Genomic DNA, 18,632 nt, shown 5'->3' on the forward strand with positions numbered 1-18,632 from the left:
CAAACACACACACACATATATATATATAGCTCAAGGTACAAATTTGTTTAGAGTTCAGCTTTCTTAGAAGAACGAAAAGAGAAGTGAATGAACAAAGAAAGGGCAAGAAATCTCAGAGATGTCACCGGCCATTCATTTGGAAAAGTTCGCAGGTACACAGAGTTTCTCTTTCACAGGCTGAATATTCAGAATTAAAATGAGTACTTTATCATGTGTACTCCTAGTGGATATGCTTTTCTAGCATTAATTTTTTAAAGATGATTCTAGTTCACTTCATCCTTCAGAAACCAAAACTAGGCATCTCCAAGAGCCAAGTGCTTGTGTGATTAGAAAAGGGGGCTACCTTGGCAGTGTGGGATGCAGAGACATCCCCTTTGCTCTCCGCAGGCGTGCAGGTGAGTCTGGTGCCCTGGGCCTCCTCTCCTCTGGGTGTGGCTCTCTGGAACCTTCCCCCAACACTGTGCGTCTTGTTCTGGAATAAGCTTTCTGTGGAGAGAGCCTTGCCAGCCTCTTGGCTCCCTGGGGGGAGTTGCACGCCTCTCTCTTTCTCCTCGTGATTAATTTATCACAGAGAATTCGGTTTGCTGAAGAATCCAAATTAAAAGTGTCTCGCCTGGTGTCATTAATCACATCCTGAAAGTGCTTCACTTCCCGGGGCTGGGGCTGTCTCAGAATGCCTGCTGAATTTCAGATGCTACTTTGTCATAGTCTCCTTGGCAAAATGCGATTTTATGGACTGTGTCTGGTGAAGGGTTTAGTCCCAAGTAGAATTTCTTTAGGAGTAGTCTGAAGGCCTATCCAGACTACCCACTGAGGAGCTGTTGATTTATACATTAATACCAATTCTGGGGCCCTGTCCCAGAAAATCTGAATCAGAATCTTGGGGAAATTGGGTCCAGAAATCTGTATGATTGTCCATTGTGATGGTTAATACTGAGTGTCAACTTGATTGGATTGAAGGATGCAAAGTATTGATCCTCAATGTGTCTGTGAGGGTGTTGCCAATAAAGGTTAACATTAGAGTCAGTCAGCTGGGAAAGGAAAACACACCCTTAATCTGGGTGGCCACCATCCAATCAGCTGCCAGCATGGCTAGAATGTAAAACAGCAAGAAAAATGTGAAAAGGCTAGACTGGCCTGGTCTTCCAGCGGGTGCCGGATGCCTCCTGCTCTCAAACATTGGACTCCAAGTTCTTCAGTTTTGGGACTCGGACTGGTTCTCCTTGCTCCTCAGCTTGCAGACAACCTATTGTGGAACCCTGTGATTGTGCGAGTTAATATTTAATAAATGTGCCTATATATTGCTTGCATTATATATTAATATATATATAATAGGATATAATTATATATAATATATTTTATATATAATAGGATATAATTATATATAATATATATTATATATAATAGGATATAATTATATATAATATATTTTATATATAATAGGATATAATTATATATTATATATAATAGGATATAATTATATATAACATATTTATATATAATAGGATATAATTATATATTATATATATGATAATGAGGAGAGAGGCCATTTCTCTTACTGTCTCCTGTCTCTGAAGAGAAGGAGGAAGTAAAAGCTGAAAAACAACAGACTGATCAGCACCACTGGCCAGGCCTGTAGGGTAAAGATTAACCCCCACCCTAATTGCTTGTGCTATCTATAGATCACAGACAGTGGTTTGGAGAATACTTGCATTGCTTACCCCCACTGCTAACGTATGTGGACATAGTCACATGCCCCATGCTTGCTTAATCTGTCATGACCCTTTCATGTGGACCCCTCAGGGTTGTAAGCGTTTAAAAGGGCCAGGAACTCTTTCTTCAGGGAGCTCAGTTCTTGAGACGCAAGTCAGCCGACCTCCCAGCCGAATAAAGCCTCTTCCTTCTTTAACCTGGTGTCTGAGGGGTTTTGTCTGCAGCTCATCCTGCTACATTTCTTGGTTTCCTGATTGAGAAGTGAGGTGGTTGATGGACAGTCGAGGCAGCCCCTTAGGTGGCTTAAGCCTGCCCTGCAGTGCATCCCTGCGGGGGACTCTGGCAAGCTTGAGCGACATGGATCCTAAGAGCACGCCTGGGTAGGCATTTGCCCTGGTGGAATGCCTCGTCAGAGTGGTGCAGGGCAGGTCCCATGAGGATCAACACAGTGGCTGAACACCGAGAAGGGACCAGTGCTTGGAGTCCTGACACCTGGAATATGGTAGGACCGGTCCTGGGAACCACTATAGGAGAGCGATGGCCTTTGGAAGCCCGAGAATTGGTGCCTACTGATCCAGTTCCTGATATAATTCTGGTACCGAAGGCCCAAACTAGCAACTTCTGGGTCTTGAAAACCTCGATTATTGGACAATACTGTGTAGGTAGAGAGGGGAAGAACTTCACCATCCCTGTGGGAAGGCTCAATTGCCTAGAACAAAAGCTGTATAACAGCATGACAGGGACAGTCACCTGGTGGGGTCTCAACTGCACTGAAAAGAGTCCATTCAGCAAATTTCCCAAGTTACAGACTGTTTGGGCCCATCCAGAATCTCAACGAGACTGGATGACTCCCGCTGGGCTATACAGGATATATGGGCACAGAGCCTACACCAAGTTACCTGACCAATGGGCAGGTAGTTGTGTCATTGGCACCGTTAAGTCATGCTTTTCCTACTGCCTGTAAAAAAAAGGTGAGCTCCTAGGTTTCCCTGTCTATGCCTCCTGAGAAAAGAGAAGCATAGCTATAGGAAATTGGAAAGATGAGGAGTGATACCCCGAAATAATCATTCAGTACTATAGGCGCCACATGGACACAAAATGGCTCATGGGGGTACCAAACCCCCATCTACATGCTCTACTGGGTCATATGGTTACAGGCCATCTTAGAAATAATCACTAATGAAACTGGCAGAGCTTTGACTCTTTTAGCCTGGCAGGAAACCCAAATGAGAAATGCCATCTATCAGAATAGATTGGCCTTAGACTATTTGCTGGCAGCTGAAGAAGGAGTCTGAAAAATTCAACTTGACCAATTGCTGTCTGCAAATAGATGATCAAGGACAAGTAGTCAAAAATATAGTTAGAGACATGACAAAGCTGGCACATGTGCAGGTTTGGCATGGATTTGATCCTGGATCCCTGTTTGGAAAATGATTTTCAGCTCTAGGAGGATTTAAAATTCTTATAATAGGAATAATAATAGTGTTAGGAACCTGCATGTCACTCCTCTATATGTTATGCATATTTCTCCAGTTACTAAAAGGTTTTGTTACTACCTTAGTTCATCAAAAGACCTCAGCACAAGTGTATTACATGAATTACTATCAATCTGTCTCACAGGAAGATCTAGATAGCGAGGATGAGAGTGAGAACTCCCACTAGTGAGTGAGGTTCTCAAAGGAGGGAATGAGGAGAGAGGCCATTTCTCTTACTATCTCCTGTCTCCGAACAGATGGAGGAAGTAAAAGCTGAAAAACAACAGAATGATTGGAGCCACCAGCCAGGTCTGTAGATTAAAGATTAACCCCCATCCTAATCGCTTGTTGCTATCTATAGATCACAGACAATGGTATGGAGAAATACTTGCATTGCTTGCCCCCACCGCTAACGTATGTGGACATAGTCACTTACGCCATGCTTGCTCAATCTATCATGACCCTGTCACGTGGACCCCTTAGGGTTGTAAGCCTTTAAAAGGGCCAGGAACTCTTTCTTCAGGGAGCTCAGTTCTTGAGATGCAAGTCTGCTGACGCTCCTGGCCAAATAAAGCCTCTTCCTTCTTTAACCGGTTGTCTGAGGGGTTTTGTCTGTGGCTCGTCCTGCTACAAAAATATATATATTATATCCTATTATATATAATGATATAATATCTGATTACATATAATTATATAATATATAATTATACATTATAAATATGTAATCATATAATATATCATTATATAAAATATATAAAAATATGATTACATAATATATGATTATATATTATAATATACAAAACATATATTATATATTATGATTATATATTATATATACATAATATATAATATATAATCATATAATATATGATTATATATAATATACATAATATATAATACATAATTATATAATATATGATTATATATTATAATATACATAATATATAACCATATGATTATATGTTATAATATGCATAATACATAATATATAATCACATGATATAATATATAAACATATAATATATAATATATAATTATATAATATATTATATATTAATACATATAATGCAAGCGATATATAGGCACATTTATTAAGTATTAACTCACACAATCACAGGTCTCACAATAGGTTGTCTGCAAGCTGAGGAGCAAGGAGAACCAGTCTGAGTCCCCAAAACTGAAGAACCTGGAGTCCAATGTTTGAGGGCAGAAAGCATCCAGCACAGGAGAAAGATGTAGGCTGGGAGGCTAGGCTATATATATATTCTGTCCCTCTAGAGAACCCTGACTAATACAACCAGCTTGCCAAATTATTCTGCTATGTTTGAAGGTGTGATGGCCACTGGTAGGCAGCATTTTCATGCCTCCCCTTCCCCAGTCTTGGTGGTTTTTAGTCGTCTCTTGCTGAACTTTGAACCCTTAGAGTCCTTAGAGTGACTTAGTCATCTGGTTTGCCTGGGACTGTCGTGTTTTAGAGTTGGAAATCCTGCATATGAAGAACCTCCTCAGTCCTCTGCAACCTAGCAGAGTTTGTCACTCTACCTGCAGACTCGCAAGGTGTCCAGAGAGCACTGCCATCTCATAGATCATCATTAAAACAATATTTATTCAGTTCCTCATGAGCCAGGCACATTTCTCGGCACCAGGGCGGGACTTACACACCAGAGATAAGAAAAAAGGAGAGTAAAATTGTGCAGAATGTTGTTGTTGAGCACTGAAGAGAGAACTAGACCATGAATGGAGGATAGAAATGATGGAGAGTGGGGAGGGCCGGCCTCGTGGAGAAAGCGCCACTTGCCCAATGATCTGAAGGCGATGAGTGAATGAATCATGCCAGTATAGACAGGGCGGGTGGGGTTTCCAGGGAGATGAAAACACAATGCAAGTGGCAAGAGGCTGTACAGAAAATATTCCAAATAAGTTCTGAGAAAACATGTCTAGTAGATGTTAGTGTACTGTTCACTTAAAGGGTTAAGAGTAGATTGTTCACTCGAGCACTTTTCCACCTCATGACATTGATACGTGAGGACAAATAAATCTTTGTGCAGGGGCTGACCTGTGCATTGTAGCTTGTTTATCAGCACTCCCGGCCTCTACTCACTTAACGCCTGTTGCAGCCCCACAATTGTAACAACCAAAATTGTCTCCAGACACTGCTAAATGCCTGGGGTGTGCAAAGTTGCCTCCAGTTGAGAACCAGTAACTTAAACCAATCAAGTGCATGCTTAGGAGTGAAATCAAGTACTCTTTTCAAACCATACAGAAGTGATTGTAGAGAGATGTCTGGCAAGAAAAGCCAGTCACACCAAGAAACATAAACGCTGCATGAATGACTCAAAAACAAATAAACCAACAAAACATCTAAAGCAATTCTACCAAAGACATTCTACAGAAGTCTTTATGCTCCGAAGGACACTCACAGAGAGAAGAAGGCTGAGACTGCGTGTATTGTCTCTGGATTATATGTGGCATTTAGTTTATAGAGCAATTAAAATATTAGCTATAATTTCCTGAGAACCTAAAATGTACCAATCCTTCTGTACTTTAAGCTATTTTTGTCGCATTACAAAAACTTCTCGGAGCTGACATTGTTATAGTTCCCATTTAAATGCAAGGAAATTGAGACTCAGAGAAGTTAAGGTGTCTTGTAAAGATTAAATCAACTAATAAATGTGTGGTGCTTGGACAGGTACTTACCATGCAGGAGTTGCTCATTGAACTTGTGTTAGGAAGCTCTTTTTCTCCCGCAAAGCAGGAACTTAGGGAAGGTGATCCACACTCATGGCCTGTGGCAAGATCAATTTGAGACCCACTGGTCTAGACAGAGCCTGTTCCTCTGCCTATTCCCAAGTGCCACATGCACAACACTGGACACTCAGGGAATGCTAAATACTGGGAATGAGTGGAAAGTCCTTTCATATTGCCTCTTTTAAGGTTCTAACTGGTGCTCTTCTTCCTCCCTTCTCTTCCCAAGGCAAACAAAAACTGGACTTACCCACTGAGTGCAAAACACACAACAAAGACTGAAGGCACTTCAAACACTGGTGACCCAAGGATCAGGCATAAAAATTCAGATGCATCCTCATGAAGTGAGTTGTTGGTTTTGTTTCTTTGCTTTCCCCCAGGCTAAATAAAAGTCTTGTTGTCTTGCAATAAGAGGAGGGAATTGTGCAGTGTAGACTCTAAGTCTGAGCCCTTCACTCTCTTATCACCGTTGTCAGGGAGCTGGGAAGACTGTGGTTTGGCTGATGTCCTTCTCCTTATTCTCTGGGGAGGCCCACCTCTCATTGACAGCCAACAGGTTGCCCATATTTGGTCCAAAAACAGGGATGCCCGCCTGGGTTCTGAGGCTCTGTTAAGCAGCCCCCTCCTCCATCATAGGCAAGTTCAAGGTTTCCAGGATACCCAAAAACCCAAAATTCAACAGTGTAGGGATAATGGGATGTGAAGGGAAGAGACCCTTCAGGGATTCAAATAGTGTCATTGCACCTGACCACCAGGCTTCCCACTGAGCCTGCACAGAGGTGGAGCCATAGTGACCTGTGTCTTTGACTTGAATCCATATTAAAATTTGGTGTCTGTTTTTGTAAACTTTTTACTGAACCCCGAAATAGATGCAAAAAGTGCATTTATAATATAATATAAAGTGCACATACATGTACAGTCTGATGAATTTTCACAAAGTGATACACTCAGAGCAAGAAATTGAATATTACTAGAATACCAGACTCATTCCTCATGACTATGTCTATTTATGACCCTCCCCCTTAGGGTAACATGGTACTGACTACAACACCATGGCATAGCTCTGTCAGCTTTAGAGGTTACTTTGTTCTATTCTGTGTCTGACTTCCTGTATTAGTCCATTCTCATGCTGCTAATAAAGGCATACCCAAGACTGGGAAATTTAGAAAGGAAAGAGGTTTAATTGACTCACAGTTCAGCATGGCTGGGAGGCCTCAGGGAACTTATAATCATAGTGCAAGGGGAAGCAAACATGTCCTTCTTCACATGGTGGCAGCAAGAAGTGCAGAGTGAAGCCAGGGAAAAGCCCCTCATAAAATCATCAGATCTCGTGAGAACTCACTCACTATCACAAGAACAGCATGAGGGTAACCACCCTCATGATTAAATTACCTCCCACCGGGTTCTTTCTACCACACGTTGGGGAACTGCAATTCAAGACGAGATTTTGGTGGGGACACAGCCAAAACTTATCACTTCCCTCTTTCAACATGATACCTTTGTTAGGAGTATCATCTGTGCTATTGTGCATAGTTGCAGGTTTGGTCATTCTTATTCCTAAACAGTATGCTATTATATGACTGTATCGTATTATATTTGTTTGTTCTGTTGTTTACAAGCATCTGGAGTCATTTCCAGTTTGGGCAAACAGGCTTGTGGGTGTCTTTGGTGAACACCTGCATGCATTTCTCTTGGGTATAGTTTTGGGGTTTGTTTTTTTGTTTTGTTTGTTTCAGAGTTAGGAGTTTGAACTGCTGAGTCAGAGGGCATATTACTTTCTTATTGCTAGTATAACAAATTACTACATACTTTGTAACTTAAAGTAATACAAATGTATTACCTTACAGTTCTGGAGGCCAGAACTTTAGCTTTACAAGGTGAAAAACAAAGTGTAGCCAGGGCTGCTTCCTTCTGGCACTAAGGGACTGTGTTTCTTTGTCATTTCCAGCTTCTAGAGGTGTCCACATTCCTTGGCTCCTGGCCCCTTCCTCCAACATCAAAGTGCATCATTCTCATCTCTTTCATCATCACCTCCCCTTATTCTGACTTAGGTCCTTCTGCCTCCCTTTTACAAGGACCCTTGTGATGACATTGAGCTCAATAAGATAACCTAGGATCATCTGCCATCTCAAGGTCCTTAGCTAGTCACCTTTGCAGAGACCTTGTACCCTGGAAGATCACGCACTCCCAGGCTTCGGGTACAATGAGAACATCATTGGAGGGCCAGTATTCTATCTGCCACATGGGGTAAATCCCAGTTCAACTTTAGTAGACATTTTGATAAATGTACCAATTAACCTCCCAATGACGATATTTGTGATTTCTCTCAGATATTTGTCAGCACTCAATGTTTTCTGCTTTTTTAGTTTCTTTTCAGCCATTCTAATGGATATGTGTCTGTTTGATTTTTGTACTATTGAGTGGTGAGTGATGAAATAATGCTGCATTTTATTAAAAAAATAACTTGATGTTGAGACCTGCTGGAATGGATTAATAATAATAATAAGAAGAAAACATAGAAAAGTTATTTTTCAAAAAATCCAAAAGTGGGTCAGTGCTGCGGTAGCTGATGAATGACTCTCCTGCGTAGATGTGGGCTCCTTGGTACATGCGAAGGTCTGTCTGTGCTGCGCTCTTTCCAAATGATGTTCCTATTTGAGCATCACTCTTTGGGAGGAATTTATCCTTGGAATTCTAGATGCAACCAGCCACAAGGAAAGAGGGTCTGATTTCTGGAGTGACCCTCTTTCCTGGAAAATGTACCCAGCCAAAGTGTCAGAATTCCATATGTTCCAAGTTGCTATGGCAGCCAATTTTTCTTCCTGAGATTCATCTGTCTCTTGCCTTGGAGTTTCCTGGGCAGGGAGGAGTGACTGTTCTCTAGGAAAGCATAAGAAGCAGAAATGTTTGCTGTGAAGATGGAAAAAAAGAGCAGTTGTGCTTGAGCTTTTAGCTCTAAGTAAAGTGCTAGGGTACATGTTGTGGGGTGGGTGTTAAAGGTGGGGATAGAGAACAAGAGCCAGTGAAGTTTCAGGAGAGAAAACCAAGATGCCTCGGGAAGGCAAGCCCCTGGGTGGCTACTGGGATCGACTTTCATTTGGAATCTAGAAAGAGTAAAGAGGCAGGTGCATAACTGAGACTTCAGCAGCAGATAGCTGGAAGGCATATTTAGCATCATGTGGACAATAACCCTGCCAAGAAGAATCGCCTAGAAGTCACCCTGGGCTGTCCCCTGCCTCTACTCAAATGCAGCAGCCTCCCTCAGGTGACGCCGCCCGGAAGCACACGTGGACGATCTGTGCTGCTTTTGGGTGGCAGCTGCTACCCCAGGTGCCCGGCTGTGTCATCCAATCATCTCCTGTCTCCTTGTGAGGCTCCACTTCTGGGATACTTGCACCCAACTCCGCAAGGCCATCAGTAGAAGTGTCAGTGGCCAGCACAGCAGGTGGATCTAGAATCAACTCTCAGCTCTTGGCCCACCATGCCAGTTGTTAAATACTTTGAAAATCATCCCTAGGCAGAAACATTCTGCCTTTGCAAGTGCCAAAGAGCTTTGCGATCTCCAAAGAGATTTCACCCATCTCATTGCTCTCTGTGTGGATTTGAAAAATACAGCACAGAAGGGCAGCTTGTAGGGAGGCTTTGCCACCTGCCTTCAGTGGACTCTGTCTGCAAGTACACAAAGAATGATGCCATTATATTTTGGTAGTAAAAGGAACAAAATAATAATTAAAATAAACGCAGAGGTGCCCAGAGCCTCACGGGACATTTCTCACTGGTACACAGGCCTCTGGGAAGCAGAAGGGAATTGATCACCTTCACAGCCAAAACCATGCCAACTCTCTGTAGTTTTGATTTATGCCCCTGAAAGTCCAGCCTGTCATGGGGGTAGGACTTCCATGTAATTAAGGCACAGCAAGCCGTGGGCACTCCACAGCCCTGCCATCACCCTGATGGTTCTCCAGACACATCCACAGCACTGGGGCAGGTCCTCAGGCTGCCCTTGGAATTCCCGCAGTCATCAGGAGGCCTCTGTCATAACCCAGGGGCCATAGTTTTAGAATCAGGTACTAAGTGCCACGTGTACAGACTTTGAGCTCTGGCGTGTCACTTCTTTATGGCAGAAGGACCTGCCCTTCCTGGATCTTCCTCACAGGAGGGAGGTCTGCATACTTTATACCCAAGCATCAACCGTCCACATTATCCCACAACACTGTTTGTGTTTCTTTCAAGTGTGTGGTCACCATCATCTTCCTTACCTGTATGCTCAGCATTTGCCTGCTTTCTCTGACTGTCATAGCCCCTGAACTGACAAGGCAAGCATGGCTTCCCCAGCTCTGCCTTGCAGCACCCAGAGACTCCCCTAGGGCTCACATCACACCAACACATCCTAGATGCGTTAAGTGAGTTTTATGTCACACCGGAGACCCTGAAGCAGAAAGGGATCTTCTTCCCAGTCAATATCTGTAAATAGAAAATGCATGACCTTGGAAAAATGATGGGGCTACAAGGTGCTTTGTAAAGGAAAAGCACTGACCAAAATCCTTAGCCCAACTCCCCAAAGGGAAAGGTAGAGATTTGTATCTTTCTCCTTGGGGACTGGCTCAACGGTGCATACACTCTCGCTATCTCATTTCATATATATACGTGTGTGTGTGTGCGCGTGTGTGTGTACACATACATACATACATAACACATATGCATGCACATACAAACAAATATAAAAATATTTGTATTACCTACTTGTATGTACATATATCCGTGTGGCCTCATATGTACGTGTGTATGGTGTGTGTGTATATATACATTTTTATATATGATGCTATTATATTTTGAGAGAAGGAACAAAATAAAAATGAAAGTAAACTCAGAGGTGTGTGTGTATATAGGTACATACACATGTACATACATACATACATACCTACCTACCTACGTGTGTGTGTATTTTTCCATCCAACAGAATTATGGCAACAGCAAGTAAGAAGATAATGATCCTGAGAATCAGCATCCAAGACCAGTGGTCAGTCCAGCAGGAAAGAGATAAAGGTGGCATGGGACAAGTGCCACCCTCGCCTCTGGGGACCATCACCCAGACACCAAGCAGGTGAGCAGAAACAGCCTCAGGTGCTGGGAGTGGATGTGGGATGCAAGATCCCTGTCAACACCAGGTGTCTGTTTTGGGAAATCGGTGCTTCTGGTGTAATAGGAGATGCAGGCCCTCTGCTCTTGGGCAAGCTTCAGCCACACAGCTTCTTCCTAGGCACCCCCAGTATTATTATGCCATTATATTACTTTTTATTTTCCACAGGAAACAGCTGAGAGTTAACATGGGGAAAAACAGAAATGCTGTAAGAGGCAGGAGAAAGTCTCATATATATATCAGTTATATGTAATATATAATTACGTAGATATATATTATTAGTATATAGGATTTATATATAATATATATTTACATAGATGTTATATTTATATATTAAATATAATATCTATTTACATAGATATTATATGTTATATACAACTTATTGATACAATCTGAGATCTACAAATGTTATCAGAATAGTACAAAGAATTCTCAGTTACTCTTCACCCATATTCCACAAATGTAACTCTTATTACAATCACATTACTTCTCTCTCTCTGTTTACACACACAACCACCACCACCCCCGACACACACACAGAATATTATTTCACCTTTAAAAAGAAGAAAATCCTGCCATTTGTAAAGCACGGACGTTTCAGGACATTTTGCTTGTGAGATAAGTCAGAAGCAGAAATACACTGAATGAGCTCACTTACAGGTGGCGCCTCTGAAAGTCTAACTCATGGTAAGAGTAGAATGATGGCTACTAGGTCAAGTGCAGGGAAGAACTGGGTCGATCTGGTTAAAGGATGAAAAATTTCAAGTATGTATGAGGAATACATTCTAGAGGTCTAACGTACAGTATGGTAACTATGTATAGGTAGTTATACTCTATTTGTAAACTTGAAATTTGCTAAAAGAGTACATCTTAAGTGTTCTCACAACAAAGAAAAAATGGTAACTTCATAAGACAATGAATATGTCAATATGTCACTTGGCTTGAATGGAGTAATTATTTCACAATGTGTGTGTGTGTGTGTGTATGTAAACATTACATTGTTCAAGTTAAATAAATGTAATTTGTATTAAATAAATCAAACAAAAATTGTGTACCATCCATACTAGGGGGTAGTATACAGCCACTAGAAAGAATGAAGTAGCTCTGCATTTGCTGAAATATAACAATCTCCAGGGAAAAATTATCCAGGAATAATTAAGGTGTATGGCCAAGTTAAAAAAGCGAAGTAAGCCTGGGCACTGTGGCTCATGCCTGCAATCCCACACTTTGGGAGGCCAAGGTGGGAGGGTCACTGGAGCCCAGGAGATTGAGGCCACAGTGAGCTATGATTGTGCCACTGCCCTCCAGCCTGGGTGACAGTGAAACCCTGTCTCAAAAAAAAGAGTGAAGTATAAAACAATGCTTATAGTATTTTTCCATTTGTGAATGCTGTAAACAGTCCTGTCGCCAGAGATGTTCACCTTGGTCATTCGGTTAAGGCAGTGAGTGCCAGGTTTATCCACTATCAGGTTAGCATGTATTATTTGTCATCAGTATGTATCTTTTGAGAAGATACTTTGAGACAATATAAACACCCATGGCCAGGCATGGTGGCTCATACCTGTACTCCAAGCACTTTGGGATGCCAAGATGGGAGGATTACTTGATCCCAGGAATTTGAGGCCAGCTTGGACAACGTGGTGAGATCCTGTCTCTACAAAAATTTAAAAATTATCCCATAGGGGACACATGCCTGTGGCCTCAGCTACTTGGGTGACTGAGGTGAGAGGATCACTGGAGCCCAGGAGGTGGAAACTGGAGTGAGCCATGGTCACACCACTGCACTCCAGCCTGGGCGACACGGAATGAGACCCAGTTCCCAAACAAAATAATAAATATCCTGTGAAGAGTCACAGGAGTGAATTTGAAAATTGAATCGTTTTCCAATCCACAGATGACTCTTTTGGACTGAATTTTAATGCTCGATACATGGTGATCTTCTAACTCCACCACTGCTTCAACATTCATCAGAATAAAAGGTTTCTTGATTTCTACAACAGGGAGAATCTTTCCCTTCTTTCCATGTATTTATTTACTGTTTATCTCTCTATAATGGACTGAATGTTTCTGTTGCCCCCAAATTCGTATTTTGAAGGCCTCATGCCCAGTGCAATGGTATTTGGAGTTGGGGCCTTTAAAAGGCCGTCAGGTTTAGAGGAGGTCCTGAGGACAGAGCCCTCATGAGGGGATCCATGTCCTTATAAGAAAAAACACCAGAAAGATTGCTCATTCTCTCTGCCTTGTGAGGACACAGTGAGAAGCTGGCCTTCTGCGGGACAGGAAGTGAGGCTTCCCCTGAAAGGGATCAGCTGCCCCCTTAATCTAGGACTTTCCATCTCCAGAACCATGAGAAATAAGGGTTTGTTGTTAAACTACTCAGTCTATAGCAGTCCAGGCTGACTAAGACATCATCAGTCGATCCATTGATACCAGGATGGGCTCATGCATTCTTACTGTATTCGGCAGTTTCTGTTCCTTGATTATCATTATTTTATGCTTAACTGGTTCTGCATTTGCCCAGTGGCAGTGCCTTCAAGCTGGCTTTCGGGTCCTGTTGACGAATCTCCATCATTTTTTAGTCTTTCCCTATTTTTTGGTTCCCCCAAAAGTTTTCAGGCTCATCTTGTTCTTTTCCTGTGTCAGCCCTACTCAGCCATTCCTAGGTGAATGCACTTTTTAATGTGTAAAACCAGGGCTTGGGTAGCTATTGGATTATGACCCCTTAGTACTTGCTTGCAATTGTTTTGTAAATACCACAGCTGAGGTATAAACTATAGATAAGGCGGAACACATCTCATATCTCACAGTATTAAGCCTGATGAGGCTGGCAAGCTGTCTGCGTTTCTCCAGTTTAGAAGCCACTTAGAATTTTGAGAGTTGAACTTCCCTGGAAAGTGGAGAGAGTTCATTTGGAGTAGTCTTCCATGAAGACATGCAACTTGCAGAAGGAACGCTCATTCCTATGGCAACAGCCTGATCTAGACAGTCTCTGCTTCTCATCCCTCTTCTTACCCCTGCCACCTTTCCTTTGACTGGCATGCGTCTTGCATGGGGCTGTTTAAGGGGTCTGTATAATGCACAACTCCGGACGTGTCCCTCCCTTGCTTTTGGGAAAGCTGTCAGATTTAAAATACTCACTCTGTCAAACCCTGACAAAATGGAGCCAGGGAAAACCATGAGAGGAGCCCCTCATGCATATTTAGCTGATAATCAGAACCATCTCAGGAGACCGCCAGAAACCACAGCCCTGCACCAAGGCCACTGCATCCTTGCACACAACACACTCCTGCAGGGACATCTGCCCAGCAGCCTCGGGCTGTTGCCACCCCTGTGATTAATTCTTGTAGCCAAGGATGATTATTTTTAAACAACTTATGTAATCTTCCTCATTTTACTTTTAAAAACCCTTGTCACCCTTTGCCTTCCTGAATGCACCCATGGTTACCATGCCAGGCATGTTTTGCATTGCAAGGCCCTGCTATTCCTGATTAAACTCAAAATCTTCAGCACCTCTCTTTGTTTGTTATTTAGATTGACACCTCATACCTGTCGGTGAGACCCAAACTTAGCTCTCCTTCTGAGGCCCTAGTACTGATCATCTTGTGTTTTTATCACCTGTTCTCTTTTTTTTTTCTTTACTTCTTTAAAAAGTTGAGCTTTACAGTGTTAGGCACAAAGGCTTTGTCTAACGAAAGTATAAGTGAGTGAGTGAGAGCAGGTAGGTTGGGTTGGAACTTCCTTTTGCAATGGAATTAGGGAGCGCCACATTTTTGGTGACCCCAGAAAATCTTATCTGGAATTGTTTTCTGCCCACTTTTGAAGATCTCTTCCAATGAATATAAAGTTACTGTGGTTGAATGGTCAAAGCCTTCTAGGCAGATAGCAATTGATGAAGGTATGAAACTAAATAATCCAGTCTCAATGTCCTGGTAACACTCCATGACAGCCACCAGAAAGGATTTCTTGAGGTGACTTTTTATCCCCACAGGGCTTTTGGAAACCTGCATACACTTGCTAAGCATCCTCCAAATCTCAACTGCGAATACATGGAGAGGATGTGAGATTCGTGTGTCAATTAGAATGATTTCAATTGCAGTTAGTAGAATATTATGTAAAAGTGGGCTGAGATTATAGGAGTTTATCGTATTGCATAACAAACATTTCAAAAGTGGTTGTCTCCAGGTTCTTTCTAATTCAGTGACACACCAGCATTACTCCAATGTTTCTATCTTTCCCTTCCATTATGCCCAGTGCGTTGGCTGTCATAGTCCAGCTTGTTTCCTCACGGTCACAATATAGCTGCAGCTCTTCCAGACACCACAAACTCAACCATTTATATCCAAAGGCAAGACAAGGCATCTTTCTCCTCATTTATGTCTTTTTACCAAAGAATAAAACCTTTCCACAAATCCTATCACCAGTCTTCTCTTTAGATCCCACTGGTACACAGTGGGTCCTAGTTTGAGAGACTCTGGGGAGTGCATATTTGACATGATTAGGTTGCATAGATGGGAGCAGGTCCTGTGGTCAAGGAAGAGGTGTGAGAGAATGAGTGATGGGTAAGCAGCCATAGGTCAGCCCTTCTCTTTGCAGGTGGCATCTGTTGGATTCTCTGCATTGCATGGCTCCCTGCCCTCAGAAATCACTGTCTGGGTACATCACAGTAATATCTGTGGATTTGGCATGGGGCACATATTTTCTTAAACTATTTGATCAAGGGTTGATGTTTTCAAGTTGACATACCAACACAGATGGTGGTTATCACCTTTGTTTTGTGAGAATAACTTCTGCATTATTTTTAGAAAGTACAAGAGAGACTGCTTCAGAAAAAGTAATTACGGGCCAGGCATGGTGGCTCATACCTGTAATCCCAGCACTTAGGGAAACGGGCAGATTGCCTGAGCTCAGGAGTTCAAGACCAGTGTGGGCAACACGGTGAAACCCTGTCTCTACTAAAATGCAAAAAATTACCTGAGCGTGGCGGTGTGTGCCTGTACTCTCAGCAATTTAGGAGGTTGAGGCAGGAGAACCGCTTAAACCTGGGAGGCAGAGGTTGCAGTGAGCCAAGATCACACCACTGCACTCCAACCTGGGTGACAGAGCGAAACTCCATCTCAAAAAAAAAGAAAAAAGAAAAAGTAATCATATAATCAGGATTACATAATTAGGAGAAGTTCTCACATTCCAATGCCTCTTTCTCCTTGGTTCTATTCCTTCCCTTTTCCTATTTGACCTTGATTATGGTGTTAGAGGTGCAGGAAGCTTTGCCTTGGCGTGGCAGTGTGTGCCTATCTAATACGACTGTAAAAATCCATTCCATAATGTAAATACATAGCGTTTCTTTTTATCCTTTGTGTTGAATTATGCTATCAAATGAGATGTTAAATGCAGGCTCGGGGGTGTGTTTGACAGCTAACAAAGTGAATATATGAATATATTTCTAACAAAACATCACACGGAGCTGTAATCTCTGAATTGTGACAACTTTGGGTGGAATCGTTTTACTAGAATATAATGTACAAAAGGCCTGAAATATTGTGATAAGAATTTTAAAAGCTGATGCATGCAAAGACCCAATGCACTGGGTGAGAAAGGCAGAGAAGGTCTTAATGTAAAATATTTCAGTGAACGCTCATTGTGAGGAAGTGTGAGGACTGAAGGTGAGAATCACGTGATTATGAGAGGAAAAGAAGACACTGGAAAATAAGCAAACTTGGAAGTGTCCGTACAGCTAATGCCAAGCCACAGGAAACAGAAGCTAGCTGAGAGATCCTTGCATGGGAACTGGATATACCCAGACAGCTCAGGCTGAGGCTGAGGCTCTTTCCTAAGTGGACACTGTCAGACATGTTTTCTTATGTGCACTTAAATATACCTAGGAATAAAATTACTGGGTCAGCGTGCATGTGCGTCTTCAGCTTGGTTAAACATTGCCAAGTGCTTCTTATCAGTGATTGAGCAAAGTGGCAAAGTGGAGAATTTTCAGTTCCTTTTTTTTTTTTTGAGACGGAGCCTCTCCCTGTTGCACTGGTGCCGTCTCGGCTCACTGCAATCTCCAGCTCCCGGAGTCTCCTGCGTCAGCCTCCTGAGAAGCTGGATGACAGGTACACACAGCCACACCTGGCCAATTTTTGTATTTTTAGTAGAGACAGGGTTTCACCATGTTGGCCAGGCTGGTCTTGAACTCCTGACCTCAAGTGATCCGCCCACCTCGGCCTCCCAAAGGCTGGATTCCATGTGTGAGTCACCTCGCCTGGCTAAACTTTTAGCTGTTATGCTCTTATCCTCACTTCCTGGTTTCAGTCTTGGTTATTTTGAACAATGTGATAGGCATGGAATGCAATCTCATTTAAATTTATGTTTATCTGACTGCTGGTGAAGTTGGACTTTGTCTTACACGTTTACTGGCCATTTGTTTTTTCTGTGAATAACACATCAAATAGCCAGCCATTCCCCATTCTTCACATGACTGTGACCCACCGAATATAGGAGAGCCTTGACCTGTGGGACCTGCCGGACAGGTGGGGCCCACAGGAGACTCTGAGAGAGATATGAGGTGCATCTGCAGAAGGGAACCCAGAACACTGAGATCTTCGGCCCATATCCTGCGTGTTAGTCATGGAACGAGCGATGGTAAATATTTCTCCAATTCCCACGTACATGTCTCTGTATAATGTGATGACGTTGATTGAAATGAGTGATGATGAAGAAGCTAAACTACATTCTTTTAATTTACCTAGGCCAAAGGTCATTTACCCCTGCAGAATTTTCTAAACTTTTAGGTTAATGATATCTGTATGACTTTTTATTTTAACTCGACCTAATCTGCTTCATTTTTTATTCATTATGTCAACATGTGAATCCCAACCTGCTCATTGGCAAAGTTGAATTTCTGGGAAGTCTGACTGGTGCAGTTCAGCCAAGAGAAAGTTATGGGGAGGGAAGTGATGGGATTTCCAGGGAGCAGGGGCATAACAGCTCAAGGGTCTGCTCAGCGTCCGGAGCTCCCTCCTGCCCATACATAGAATAGGATGTAGAAGTGGCTGAGATTGTAGGAGCTTATCATATTGCATAGCAAGCATTTCAGAGGTGGTTGGCTCCAGGTCTTGTTTTGTTTTATTTTAATTCAATGACACACCGGTGTTATTCCAATGTTTCTATCTTTATCCAGTGTTTCTGTCCAATACTGTACAGGAGCTGACATCTGAAATGACACTTCTCCTCTTTATGGGAGAAGGACATGGCAGGGACAAGATGGCCATTACAGGGGTTTCTGCCAAGGTAGCCACCACCTTTTCTGTTGGGGTCATCCGACCCCACTTCACTCCGTTTCTTTTGGAACCAGTAACTGCTACTGAGGCTTCTCTGGGCCTGTGAATAATTTGGAAACAAATAAATATTTAGAGTAGCATGGATAGATTGTCTCCATTTAGATGAAATTAACAGCTAAGCATGAGAAAAAAATATATAGCATTTCCCCACAGCTCCATTCTTACCCATAATTCAAAACAAAAACCAATCAGAACTCTGACATGAGCCTCAGTCAAATAAATTCTGAT

The 18,632-nt window shown here is 42.4% G+C and overlaps 1 long non-coding RNA gene across 1 annotated transcript in view; it reads left to right on the forward strand.

Annotated features, from left to right (window-relative positions):
* LOC126930968 (uncharacterized) overlaps positions 1–18,632 on the forward strand; it is an 80,020-nt gene that overhangs the window by 22,502 nt on the left and 38,886 nt on the right. The window contains exons 2-3 of the long non-coding RNA XR_007717736.1: positions 6,163–6,277; positions 10,894–11,037. This is a non-coding gene — a long non-coding RNA (uncharacterized LOC126930968). The remainder of the gene's footprint in view (positions 1–6,162; positions 6,278–10,893; positions 11,038–18,632) is intronic.

The sequence above is a fragment of the Macaca thibetana genome, chromosome 11 (genome assembly GCF_024542745.1).
Source record: "Macaca thibetana thibetana isolate TM-01 chromosome 11, ASM2454274v1, whole genome shotgun sequence".
In the NCBI taxonomy this organism is placed as follows: domain Eukaryota; kingdom Metazoa; phylum Chordata; class Mammalia; order Primates; family Cercopithecidae; genus Macaca; species Macaca thibetana.